General features: G+C 46.1%; 1 non-coding gene and 1 pseudogene across 1 annotated transcript in view; both read left to right on the plus strand.

The window, feature by feature from the left end:
• LOC135087574 (large subunit ribosomal RNA) overlaps nucleotides 1-5,725 on the plus strand; it is a 9,541-nt pseudogene extending 3,816 nt beyond the window's left edge.
• A 5,202-nt stretch (nucleotides 5,726-10,927) lies between these two features.
• LOC135087561 (small subunit ribosomal RNA) overlaps nucleotides 10,928-12,500 on the plus strand; it is a 1,903-nt gene continuing 330 nt past the window's right edge. The window contains exon 1 of the ribosomal RNA XR_010260871.1: nucleotides 10,928-12,500. This exon is cut by the window's right edge and continues 330 nt beyond it. This is a non-coding gene — a ribosomal RNA (small subunit ribosomal RNA).

Raw genomic sequence — 12,500 nt, forward strand, 5'->3', positions numbered from 1 at the left:
CCGACCACCGCGGCTCCCGCCGCCCCCGCCCCCGTCTCCGCGTCTGTCGCTGCCTCGGCCGTGTCGGCCGCCCTCGCCGACGCCACCGCCACCGCCACCGCCACCGCGCCCGCATACTCGCCGGCTGACGTCGAGCCAAACAATTGGCTCACTTCGGCGTCCATCGGCGAGCTGTACGCCCGCATGGACACTATTTTGAAAAAATCGGTTGCGGTCGTCAACGGCCCGGGCAGCAAGTTAAACAAGGCCGACATCGGCCTCATCGCCGCCATCGCCCAGGAGGCTCTCGCCATACAGGGCTCGACGGGCTTCCGAGCTGCGGATGCGGTTGCGCGCGCCGACACCCTGGGCAAGCAGCTGGCCCACTCCAACGCCTTGCTTGAGGCGAAGGAGCGTGAGCTGGAGGCCCTGCGCGCGCAGCTGGACGCAGTGAGGTCAGCCCCCCCCACAGGACCATCGGAAGCCGCCCCGCGCCGCCCCACCTTCGCAGAGATGATCAAAACCTCCGCCAGGGAGTACCCAATGCCCGCCCCCAGTGGCCCCGTCCTGGCCGTGTACCCGGCGGAGGCCAACACCATAATCAAGACCGCCGAGGAGACGAAAACGGCCTTGAAACAGGCTGTCAACCCGCGCACGACCCGTCTGCAGGTGGAGCATGTCCGAAAGGTCGGCAACGCCGGAGTGGTGGTGCAGACCACCAGCGTCGAGGCCGCGAACCGGTTCAGGGCCGCGGTCCCCGACACCCTGCGGGTGGTCGAGCCCCGCCCTCGCCTGCCTCGAGTGGCCATCTATGGCCTGTCTGCTGACGTGAAGACCGATGACTTTTTGGACATGCTTCACGAGCAAAACCTGGAGCTGGATGCAGAATGGCCCCTTGCCCGCCTGAAAAAGGAGGGTAAGGTGGCTTTTAAGAAGAACCGCCCGCGCAGCCGTGACACGACAGTCATTCTGGAGGTGACTCCGGACCTACGCGCCCGTCTCCTACGTCAGGGAACGGTGTACTTGGTGTGGGACGTCTGCCGCGTGGAAGACTTCGTGGCCGTGACGTGCTGCACCAAGTGTCAGCTGTACGGGCACCCAGAGCGGTACTGCCGCTCCACCGAAGCGTACTGCGGCAAATGCTGCAGTACAGAACACCGCTCCGCCGACTGCACTGCGGAGACTCCTCGTTGCGCGACCTGCACCCGCTTCAAGAAGCCGGGTGCAGAGGGACATACCACTGCATCTCCGCAGTGCCCCGCGAGAGTATTCGCCGAGAGCCGCATGGTAGCCGCCACACGCTACAATGTTCGCTAGCGGGACACTTCAGGTAGGGCAGATCAACCTGGCGGGCGCGGCGCTTGCCACGGAGGAGCTGCCGGCGCTGGCGCGCGAGCTGGGACTCGACATCGTTCTAACCCAAGAACAATACTCGAGGTCCCAGTTCATCATCCAGACCGGCCCCACCTCCCGTGCGGGCGTCTTTGTCTGCCGGCCGGACCTAACTGTCGCAGCACTCCACCATCTTTCCACGGTCGACTGCTTCGTCGTGCATGTGCGGGAGGTCGATGCCTACTTGGTATCGGCCTACTTCAAGTACGGCGACAGCATCGACCCGCACTTACAACACCTGGAGACCGTCATGGAGGCTCTGCGCGGCAAGAATGTCGTGATTGGCGTGGACAGTAACGCCCACTCCGTGCTTTGGCACTGCGCTGAGGAGCAATGCCGTGGCCGAGGCCGCGTCGAGGACCATCGCAGGGACGCGGTCGAGGACTTTATCCTTGGCCGCTCCCTTCTGCTGCATAACACCGAGGGCCAACCCGCTACCTTTAGCACCGCCAACGGAGAGTCCAATGTGGATCTAACATTGTCCACAAGGGGAGTTCGCATCTCCAAATGGAGAGTACACCCGGAGGCCAGCACATCTGACCATCGCCTCATCACTTTCGAGGTATGCCAGCCGTCCCTTAGAACAGACTTGGAGCGCACAGAGCCAATCGAGGAGCCTCGGGGGTTTCGGGATCGGGGAGTCAGTTGGGTTCACTTTCGGGATACGATTCACTGGAGCATGGGTCGCATCGATTTTCGCAAGCCTGCCAACGAGGTAAGCAGGGACTTCACAGACGTGATTGTCCGGTCTGCTCAAACAGCCCTCGGTCACAAGAGGAAGACCCGGGAAGCAGGCTACGAATGGTGGACTCCTGAGCTGGATCGGCTTCGCAAGCAGTGTGGCGCTTCACGCCGGGTGTGGCAGAGGTCGCGGAAGCGTGGTGGCCTTGCGGAGGAGGTGGCAAGGGGCGCGTTTCACCGCGACCGGACGCTGTATCGGAGGAGGAAGGAAGAAACCGAGGTCGCGTATTTCCGGGGGCTTGCCGAGTCCGGCAACCAGGACCCTTGGGGTCTGGCCTACCGAGTCGCCAGCGGGCGGAACCGTCCTCCCGCCAACGTGGTAAACGGCACGAAGTTCGCCGAGGGACACGCGGGGAGCGTTGATGAAGCCATGCACGGTCTTGTGCATGCGCTGTGTCCGGACGACGATCCGTCTAAGGACACAGCGTACCACAACCAGGTGCGGACCTCGGCTGCCATCCTCCCTGCGGGTCCCGCCGCCCTTCCTCCTACTCGTGAGTATTTGGGAATCATGATTAGGCAGTTGCCTAACACGGCACCAGGGCTCGACGGGGTCACCGCCAGGATTTTGCGCCAAGTCTGGGCCGCTGCATCGGTGGAATTCCATTTGGTGTATGCCCGCTGCATAGATGAAGGCGTCTTCCCGGACGTCTGGAAGGACGGTCGTCTCGTGGTCCTGCCAAAGGGCAATGACAAGCCGCTCACCGATCCAAAAGCGTACCGTCCGATCACGCTTCTGTCCGTCCTTGGTAAGTTACTTGAACGTGTCATGCTGTGGTGTGCGCCGCAGATATCCAGTGGCATTTCGGACTGTCAGCATGGGTTCTCTCCGGGTAAGTCCACGGTCTCGGCACTTGACGCCGTCATAGGTACCGGCAGGACGTCCACAGCGCGCTATGTCCAAGCGATCTTCCTTGACATTTCTGGTGCGTTCGACAATGCTTGGTGGCCCATGATCATGGTCAAGGTGAAAAGGGGAGGATGCCCGCCTAACATCTATAAGATGTTGGCGAGCTACTTCTCTGGACGCCGAGTTGGCCTGATCGCGGGCAGCCGGGTGTTGTGGAAGGTCTCCACCATGGGGTGTCCGCAGGGATCCGTGCTCGGGCCAACACTGTGGAACGTCCTGATGGACGACTTGCTGCGATTGCCATTGCCAGGGGGGGTTAGCATGGTGGCTTACGCCGACGACGTCACCATTTTGATCGAGGCAAACTCGAGGGCTGCCATAGAAGCAGCGGCCGCCGAGACCTTAAGTCTGGTGACCGACTGGGGCGTCCGTAACAGACTGGGCTTTTCCCCTGCCAAGTCATCCACGATGACGATCAGGGGAAAACTCCAGAGACCCCCAGTCATTCGCTTCGGAGGTGCGTCGATCCGTTCAGTGAACGTCGCAACCGTGCTCGGCGTGGCAATCGACAGCAGTCTCCTGTTCTCGATGCATGCGCAAGGGATCGTAGATCGCGCGGCCAAATGCTTCGGGAAGATGTCGCGTGTGTCGGCGTCTTCCTGGGGCATTCGTTACCCAGGCCTTCGCATTTTGTACCAGGGCACTTTTGTTGCAACCCTTGCGTATGCAGCGGCATGCTGGTACGAGCGCCTCTCGGTGCAGTCCATGCGCACCACTATTCTCCGGGGGCAGCGGCCTGCACTGGTGCTACTGACCAAGGCTTATCGGTCGGTCAGCACAGCCGCGCTCCCGGTGCTTGCTGGCGTATTACCCGCGGACTTGGAGGTTTCCCGCGCTGGCATGACGGACGTGGCCCGCAGGGACACGCCCAGGGACGCGATGGGCAGACGGAAACGAGAAATTTTGGAGTCGGTGCTGGATACTTGGCAGACCAGATGGGAGGGGGAGACGAAGGGTCGCGAGCTCTTTCAATTCTTCCCCGACGTGGCTGGGAGACTCGGCATGCGCTGGGTCGTACCAGATTATGTTACTTCCCAGATACTTACGGGGCATGGGTGCTTTAACAAGCGCCTGTGCGATATGCGTCTCCGGACCGCCGCGGAATGCGAATGTGGGGAACGTGAAGAGGACAGGCACCACGTTCTGTGGTCCTGCCCTTTGTACGAAGACTTACGCCAAGCTCTGCTTCAGGGAATCGTGCTCGAGAGACCCGGACCTGCCTGGTACTCCGATCTCGTCTCTTCGGAGGCGAACTTCGCCCGGCTGCGTGAATTTGCGTACGGCTGGCATAGGAGGAGGACAGCTAGCGCTGCACGGCACCAGATGGTGTCATCCGTGCTGTAAATGTCAGGCCCCAGAAGGGGGAGAACTGCAATATAGGGACAAGGACGTAGAAAAATAACTTGTAGGGAGTCAAGAAGTGTGGCGCGGTGGAGTGCAATCTGCCGTAGGCAGCCGCAATTCCGCGCACACCTCCCGCGATTCGGCCAGTATAACCGCAAGGTTGGTATGGCCATGGGTGGTGGTGGGTTGTCCCTATCTACTATCTAGCGAAACCACAGCCAAGGGAACGGGCTTGGGAGAATCAGCGGGGAAAGAAGACCCTGTTGAGCTTGACTCTAGTCTGGCATTGTAAGGAGACATGAGAGGTGTAGCATAAGTGGGAGATCGTTTCGGCGGTCGTCGCTGAAAAACCACTACTTTCATTGTTTCATTACTTACTCGGTTGGGCGGAAGCGGTGCGCGGTCGATTTACTCGGCGGGCGCACGGTGTTTCGTTCCAAGCGTGCAGAGTGGTGGCGTGGCGGCAACGCTCGTCACCGTTTAAACTCCCGCGTGATCCGGTTCGAGGACACTGCCAGGCGGGGAGTTTGACTGGGGCGGTACATCTGTCAAAGAATAACGCAGGTGTCCTAAGGCCAGCTCAGCGAGGACAGAAACCTCGCGTGGAGCAAAAGGGCAAAAGCTGGCTTGATCCAGATGTTCAGTACGCATAGGGACTGCGAAAGCACGGCCTATCGATCCTTTAGTATAAAGAGTTTTTAGCAAGAGGTGCCAGAAAAGTTACCACAGGGATAACTGGCTTGTGGCAGCCAAGCGTTCATAGCGACGTTGCTTTTTGATCCTTCGATGTCGGCTCTTCCTATCATTGCGAAGCAAAATTCGCCAAGCGTTGGATTGTTCACCCATCAAAAGGGAACGTGAGCTGGGTTTAGACCGTCGTGAGACAGGTTAGTTTTACCCTACTGATGGCGTTGTCGTTGCGATAGTAATACTGCTCAGTACGAGAGGAACCGCAGTTTCGGACATTTGGTTCATGCACTCGGCCGAGCGGCCGGTGGTGCGAAGCTACCATCCGCGGGATTATGCCTGAACGCCTCTAAGGCCGAAGCCAGCCTAGCCGAATCCGGCAAGGATATGCTCACTGTGGAGCCCCGAGAGTCGGGAGGCTCTAAACAATGTGACTTTACTAGTCGCGCTTTACATCGTAAGGTGCGACGTCGAAGCCCATTTGAATCGCAGAGATCGGTGCGGTCGGTTTAACACGTGCACCATGGCTCTGAAGGTTCGAATTTACCTCAGTTCGATGTCGGGGCTCGGAATAGTCTGTAGACGACTTACGTTCCTGGCGGGGTGTTGTGCTCGGTAGAGCAGCGTCGTGCTGCGATCTGTTGAGACTCAGCCCTACGCCAGGTGATTCGTCCGAGGACGATCGTTTTCTTTTTTTTTAATTTAACAAAATGTGAACATTCGTTTAAACGTTTACCATTCATTCATTCATTCATTCAGTGCAGGTTCCACGATCAGTCGTTTTAATTTTCGTTATTTAAGTCTAACAAAATTTGAACATTCGTTTAAATTTTGTTAGACTTAAATAACGAATCAGTTAAAATTTGTCTTCTTGTATGTTTTTTTTTTTTTTTAGTTTATAACAAACTAAAATATATTATAAACCATACCTATTTTTATTTTCTTTTGTTCACAGGTACATAGTTGAATTCGTCCAATCATATAAACGGCGCCTTCAACTAGAGGATTCAACACAAAATCGGTATGTTATTGTAATTATTTATTTTTAGAGAACGTACGTGGGTTCCTTTAAGTTTATTTTTTCAGCTTTGCAACCTTTTAACTCACTCACTGCCCCAAAATCCAAAACCAACAAAATATTAGTTTTTCCAAAAAGTTACGTTTTCAAAAGTTAGGTTTTCAAAAGTTAGGTTATGAAAAGTTAGGTTTTCAAAAGTTAGGTTATGAAAAGTTAGGTTTTCAAAATTTAGGTTTTCAAAAAGTTGGATTTCATAAAGTTAGGTTTTCAAAAGTTAGGTTTTCAAAAAGTTGGATTTCATAAAGTTAGCTTTTCAGAAGTTAGGTTATCAAAAGTTAGGTTTTCAAAAGTTAGGTTTTCAAAAAGTTGGATTTCATAAAGTTAGGTTATCAAAAGTTAGGTTTTCAAAAGTTAGGTTTTCAGAAAGTTGGATTTCATAAAGTTAGGTTTTCAAAAGTTACGTTATCAAAAGTTAGGTTTTCAAAAGTTAGGTTTTCAAAAAGTTGGATTTCATAAAGTTAGGTTTTCAAAAGTTAGGTTTTCAAAAGTTAGGTTTTCAAAAGTTAGGTTTTCAAAAAGTTGGATTTCATAAAGTTAGGTTCTCAAAAGTTAGGTTATCAAAAAGTTGGGTTTCATAAGGTTAGGTTTTCAAAATATAGGTTTTCAAAAAAGTTACGTTCCAAAAAGTTAGGTTTTGAAAAGTTAGGTTAGGTTAGGTTTGGTTTGATTTTTAGGTTATTCCAAATGCAAAAACAAAAAAATACATTGACCTGGTCAGCGGAGTTGTAAATAAATTAGGCTTCGCGCGCAAACGGAGGTCGCTGGTTGGTCGCGTCGCGATTGTCGTTTCATAATGAATGATGACGATGTTTTTTTGTGCAGCTACTTTTATTTAAAATGAATAATGATTGTAATGTTTTTTTTTTTATGACATAAATAAAATTTTAAATTTAAAAAAATGTAAAAATTGAAAATAGATGACATTGAATACAATATTTTATTTTTTCTTTTTTATATTACATTTAATAAATAATTAAAATAATGAACGATAATTTAAAAGTAATATATTTATTTATGCATTTATTTCACTACTCAAATTCGTAGTATATGTTACGGTTAATGTGATAAATTGAAAATTATGAATAATCGCCGGTTGTTATGTATAATTACCGACAGGCTTGGTAAAAGTGATAAATTAATCACATTTATCAGTGATTATTACATAATGTAACCTTAATACTAACAAATACCATAAAAGAGAGAACACCGGCTCGTGTACAGCGCTCATGTACAGCCTCACATTTTGATATCATATATTAAATATAATTTGGCAAAATGAGTTTGGAATGTTTTTTTGCATAACATTACTTTGCCATATTTAGTTTATACACACATAAATGATCTCATATTAATCATCACATTTACCAAATCATGAGGTAATTATTCATAATAACCGGCGATTATTCATAATTTTCACATTTATCACATTTACCGTAACATATAAATTATTACTAATTTTTATAAAATTTCGTTGTGTAGAAAATAAATATAATATTTTTCGTACTCGAGCGACACCTATCGAACCGCTGGCGTGTGTGAAGAAATTACGTGGGTGCCTGCCACTAGCGAGAGGTGCGCAATTGTTTCAATAGATGGCGCTTTAGCAGTATTTCTTGGGTAGTGATGTAGCATAACATTCTGTAGATTCGAGTATCGATATTATTTTATTTGTAGTATTATGAATAATATCAAAAAATAATAATAATAATATTATTATTATCATCAAATTAATAAATATTTTTAAAATGTAAAAAATGTCGATGTCTATAATCAGTTGATAAATTAACGATAAAATTAAATAATGCTACTGTATGTAAATAAGCAATATATTATACTGTTGTTGGTATTTATTTTCACAAAATACGTATACTTGCATAATAATGAATGATTCTGTGTGTTGTGTTATTATTAAATTTATACATAATTTAACTCTTTATTCACTATCGACTGTTACACGTCACTACCCGAGAAATGTTGCTAAAGCGCCATCTATTGGGATAATAGCGCACCTCGCGCTAATGGCACCCACGTAAGCGGACAGTGAAGTTCGGTCGGTTCCCGACAGGTGTCGCCCGGGCGCGGAAATATTAAGTCCTTGTCTCAATCTACACACAAAATTGAATTTAAATCATACCTAATAGTAATAATAATATAATTTACTGTGCAATAATTTGGGTACTTACATAACACACTTTTCAGTAATCATTGCAATAATAAAATTATATTATCACCACTACAGTCTTGATTTTTAATTCGACGAAATTTGACAGCTGTAATTTTTTGACAATTCAGATGTATTAAACCTCTTTTTGCTTTGAATTGTTGGAATAAAGGTAATAAAAATATGAAACTGAATTACATCAAGTACAACTAACAAGTATGATTGTTATTGTTTTTTTTGTGAATTCAATGTACACTAATTATTATGTACATTTTAGAGATTGAATAGGAAAAAAAAAACGCGTTTTTAACACAGTAAAACAACATAATAATAATTATTATGTTTAAAAATAATGTTAATATCATAAACGAAAATATATATTGATGATCATCAATTATCATTGTCGTCATCATAATCAACTTGGATTATAAAATTGGCATCTTGTTAAATTAGCTATTTTATGAAACGAAGATTTTACTAACAAAGATTTACATAAAAAAAGGTTTGTAACCTATGGATATTGGCCAGCGAGTCCAGTAATAGAAAAATTATGTCCTTAATTTTATTGTAACTTCAAAAATATGACAATAAAAACTCAAATAAGCATTTTAAAAGGATCAGTACATTTTTAAATTGAAACCTTAAATTCTTTGAAGGTTTATTTTTTAATTTGTGGAAATGCTCTCCATTTTTTATTAGTGGAAATGTTTTAATGTTGGCAACACTTCTAAAATGTCAAAATTCCGTGTAATTAAAAATCTAATCAGACTTCAGGTACCGATAGTGTTGTACATTTTGTCTATTCTAGACAAATGTCTTAAAAACTTGGTGCAAAACGACGTTATTAATTAGAATTTTAGGTCGTCCAAAGTTTTAAGTAATTTCAGGGATTACAAATTAGTTTGATTTATATTAATATAAAATTGCATAATTACATATTTAACACACTCAAACATTTTAAGTGCAAAATTTAATTATGTACTTAACTTTTTAAAAGGCCTAATTTTATACACCTACTATGGTATATGTTTATTAGTTAAAGTTTTGAATAGTTTTGAATATTTATCATATACATACCACAGTCAACTCAATTAGTTTTTTTGTTTGTTTTTCCAACAAATCACGAAATAGGAAAAAATGTATCAAATACAACTAAAAATCTTAATTTCTTTATTAAAAATGTCGTGATTTCGAATTGTAATAATAATGATTTCGAATTAACAAAAATCATTTAATATTTTTTTGTTATTAATACGAAAGTTTTTTTTTTTTTTAATTAATTATTTTATTGTATTTATGTGTTATAAATATTTGTAATTTTCCTATTTCGTGATTTATGGGGTGTCGCTTTTAACACTTTAATCGCAATCAATTATTTTTTTTCTGTATCATCTTTTTAATTAAAAAAAAAAAAGGATTATCTAATCTAACCTAACCTAACCTAACCTAACCTAATCTAACCTAACTTTTTAAAGTTTAATATATTTTTTTAAATTATTAATTATCTGGTTATACATATAGGGGGTGTGTCACTTTGAATTTTTTTTTTTTTTTTTTTTTTTTTTTTTTTTTTTTTTTTTTTTTTTACACTTAGCGTTTAAAGCTGCGCGTGCGCAGCAGCGTACGAGCATAGCGTTAAAAATGTTTCTTTTCCATTCGCGGCTTCCACTCGAGAACCGAGAGAGTGTACAGACAAACGCAACGTCGGCGGCGACCGGCCGAGCGAGATCAGTAACACAGCGACCGCCGTGCGCAGAGCGCGCGCGCACGCTCAAATGTATTATAAACATGATGCGCGCGCGCACACTCTGCGTACGACGGATCGGTGCGTTTATAAGTTGTGTTTTAAAGCAAAGTGGTGAAAGAGTTGATGAAACTTTAACTTTTTCACTCTGTATGTACACTCTGTTGGCGTCTGAGGTTTCGGATGTTCAATGAGATTGACGGGACTTAGTTAGTGTGGCTCATTGGACGCTTGTTAAACTTTGTAGATCTACGGATGGGTTGTATGATCGAATTCGTAATAAAGATCTGTCTCACTCGGGCAATGTGTCCGCGCTATGTGCAGTCATCTGTGCTTGCATACGCGCTTCGACTGGCCACTTTTTAATACGCTTCGTTGTAACGCTTCCCGCCACATTAACCTTACATAAGGGCGATGATGGCTTTTTAGCGTTTACATCAGCGTATCGAATATGTGTATATTTTTATGTATTCTATAGCACACACTCACAACACGCAAACATTTCAACTATGTATGTCTCTGTAGTGATGGTGTCGACAAATCGTGAGAGGTAGGGTGGTTTTTCCAACACCGGGCTGACATATCGTTCATGATACGAAATTTGTTAGATTTTATTATTATAAAATGTGATGAATGAATGTTATGTCTATGCGAACGTTCAGTGTGGGCGCCTCTGTGAGCGCTATGTGGGTGTGTTTTTTAGCATTCTATATTAATTTATAGAGTGTTGCAAAGACTCGCCTCACGACACACGTTGTAACTGCGAACAGTGTACACAGTAGTCAAGCCCAGTTCGGTCGGTCAAACGTCGAATTGGGCTATAGACACCAAACACACTCTTCGTTAATATTCTTTAACGAGAGAGCTATCATATGTATAATATGTGTAAGCTCCCTGGTTGATCCTGCCAGTAGTTATATGCTTGTCTCAAAGATTAAGCCATGCATGTCTCAGTGCAAGCCGTATTAGGGCGATACCGCGAATGGCTCAATATATCAGTTTTGGTTCCTTAGATCTTACTCAGTTACTTGGATAACTGTGGTAATTCTAGAGCTAATACATGCAATCAGAACTCTGACCAGTGATGGGACGAGTGCTTTTATTAGATCAAAACCAATCGACGGAGGGCCTCGCGTTCGAAGTCGTTAATTTTGATGAATCTGGATAACTTTTGCCGATCGCACGGTCCAGCACCGGCGACGCATCTTTCAAATGTCTGCCTTATCAACTTTCGATGGTAGTTTCTGCGACTACCATGGTTGTCACGGGTAACGGGGAATCAGGGTTCGATTCCGGAGAGGGAGCCTGAGAAACGGCTACCACATCCAAGGAAGGCAGCAGGCGCGCAAATTACCCACTCCCGGCACGGGGAGGTAGTGACGAAAAATAACGATACGGGACTCTTACGAGGCCTCGTAATCGGAATGAGTACACTTTAAATATTTTAACGAGGAACAATTGGAGGGCAAGTCTGGTGCCAGCAGCCGCGGTAATTCCAGCTCCAATAGCGTATACTAAAATTGTTGCGGTTAAAAAGCTCGTAGTTGCATTTGTGCGCCGCGCTGTCGGTGCACCGCATCCGCGGTGATACTGACACGTTTGCGGAGCATATCGTCGGTGAGCCGACGGTCAAACGTCGGTTCAATATCAAAATCCTATCGCGGTGCTCTTCAGTGAGTGTCGAGATGGGCCGACAATTTTACTTTGAACAAATTAGAGTGCTCAAAGCGGGCTCAAAATGCTGCTTGAATATTTCGTGCATGGAATAATAGAATATGATCTCGGTTCTATTTTGTTGGTTTTCAGAACTCCGAGGTAATGATTAATAGGGATAACTGGGGGCATTCGTATTGCGACGTTAGAGGTGAAATTCTTGGATCGTCGCAAGACGAACATCAGCGAAAGCATTTGCCAAAGGTGTTTTCATCAATCAAGAACGAAAGTTAGAGGTTCGAAGGCGATTAGATACCGCCCTAGTTCTAACCGTAAATATGTCATCTAGCGATCCGCCGACGTTACTACAATGGCTCGGCGGGCAGCTTTCGGGAAACCAAAGATTTTGGACTCCGGGGGGAGTATGGTTGCAAAGCTGAAACTTAAAGGAATTGACGGAAGGGCACCACCAGGAGTGGAGCCTGCGGCTTAATTTGACTCAACACGGGAAATCTCACCAGGCCCGGACACCGGAAGGATTGACAGATTAACAGCTCTTTCTTGATTCGGTGGGTGGTGGTGCATGGCCGTTCTTAGTTGGTGGAGCGATTTGTCTGGTTAATTCCGGTAACGAACGAGACTCTAGCCTGCTAAATAGGCGTCGTCATTTAGGTGTGCGTGGCTCACGTCACGCAACTCACTGGCGACGTATTAAAATTCTTCTTAGAGGGACCGGCGGCTTCGAGCCGCACGAGATTGAGCAATAACAGGTCTGTGATGCCCTTAGATGTCCTGGGCCGCACGCGCGCTA

Source organism: Ostrinia nubilalis, unplaced genomic scaffold, assembly GCF_963855985.1.
Source record: "Ostrinia nubilalis unplaced genomic scaffold, ilOstNubi1.1 SCAFFOLD_41, whole genome shotgun sequence".
Classification (NCBI taxonomy): domain Eukaryota; kingdom Metazoa; phylum Arthropoda; class Insecta; order Lepidoptera; family Crambidae; genus Ostrinia; species Ostrinia nubilalis.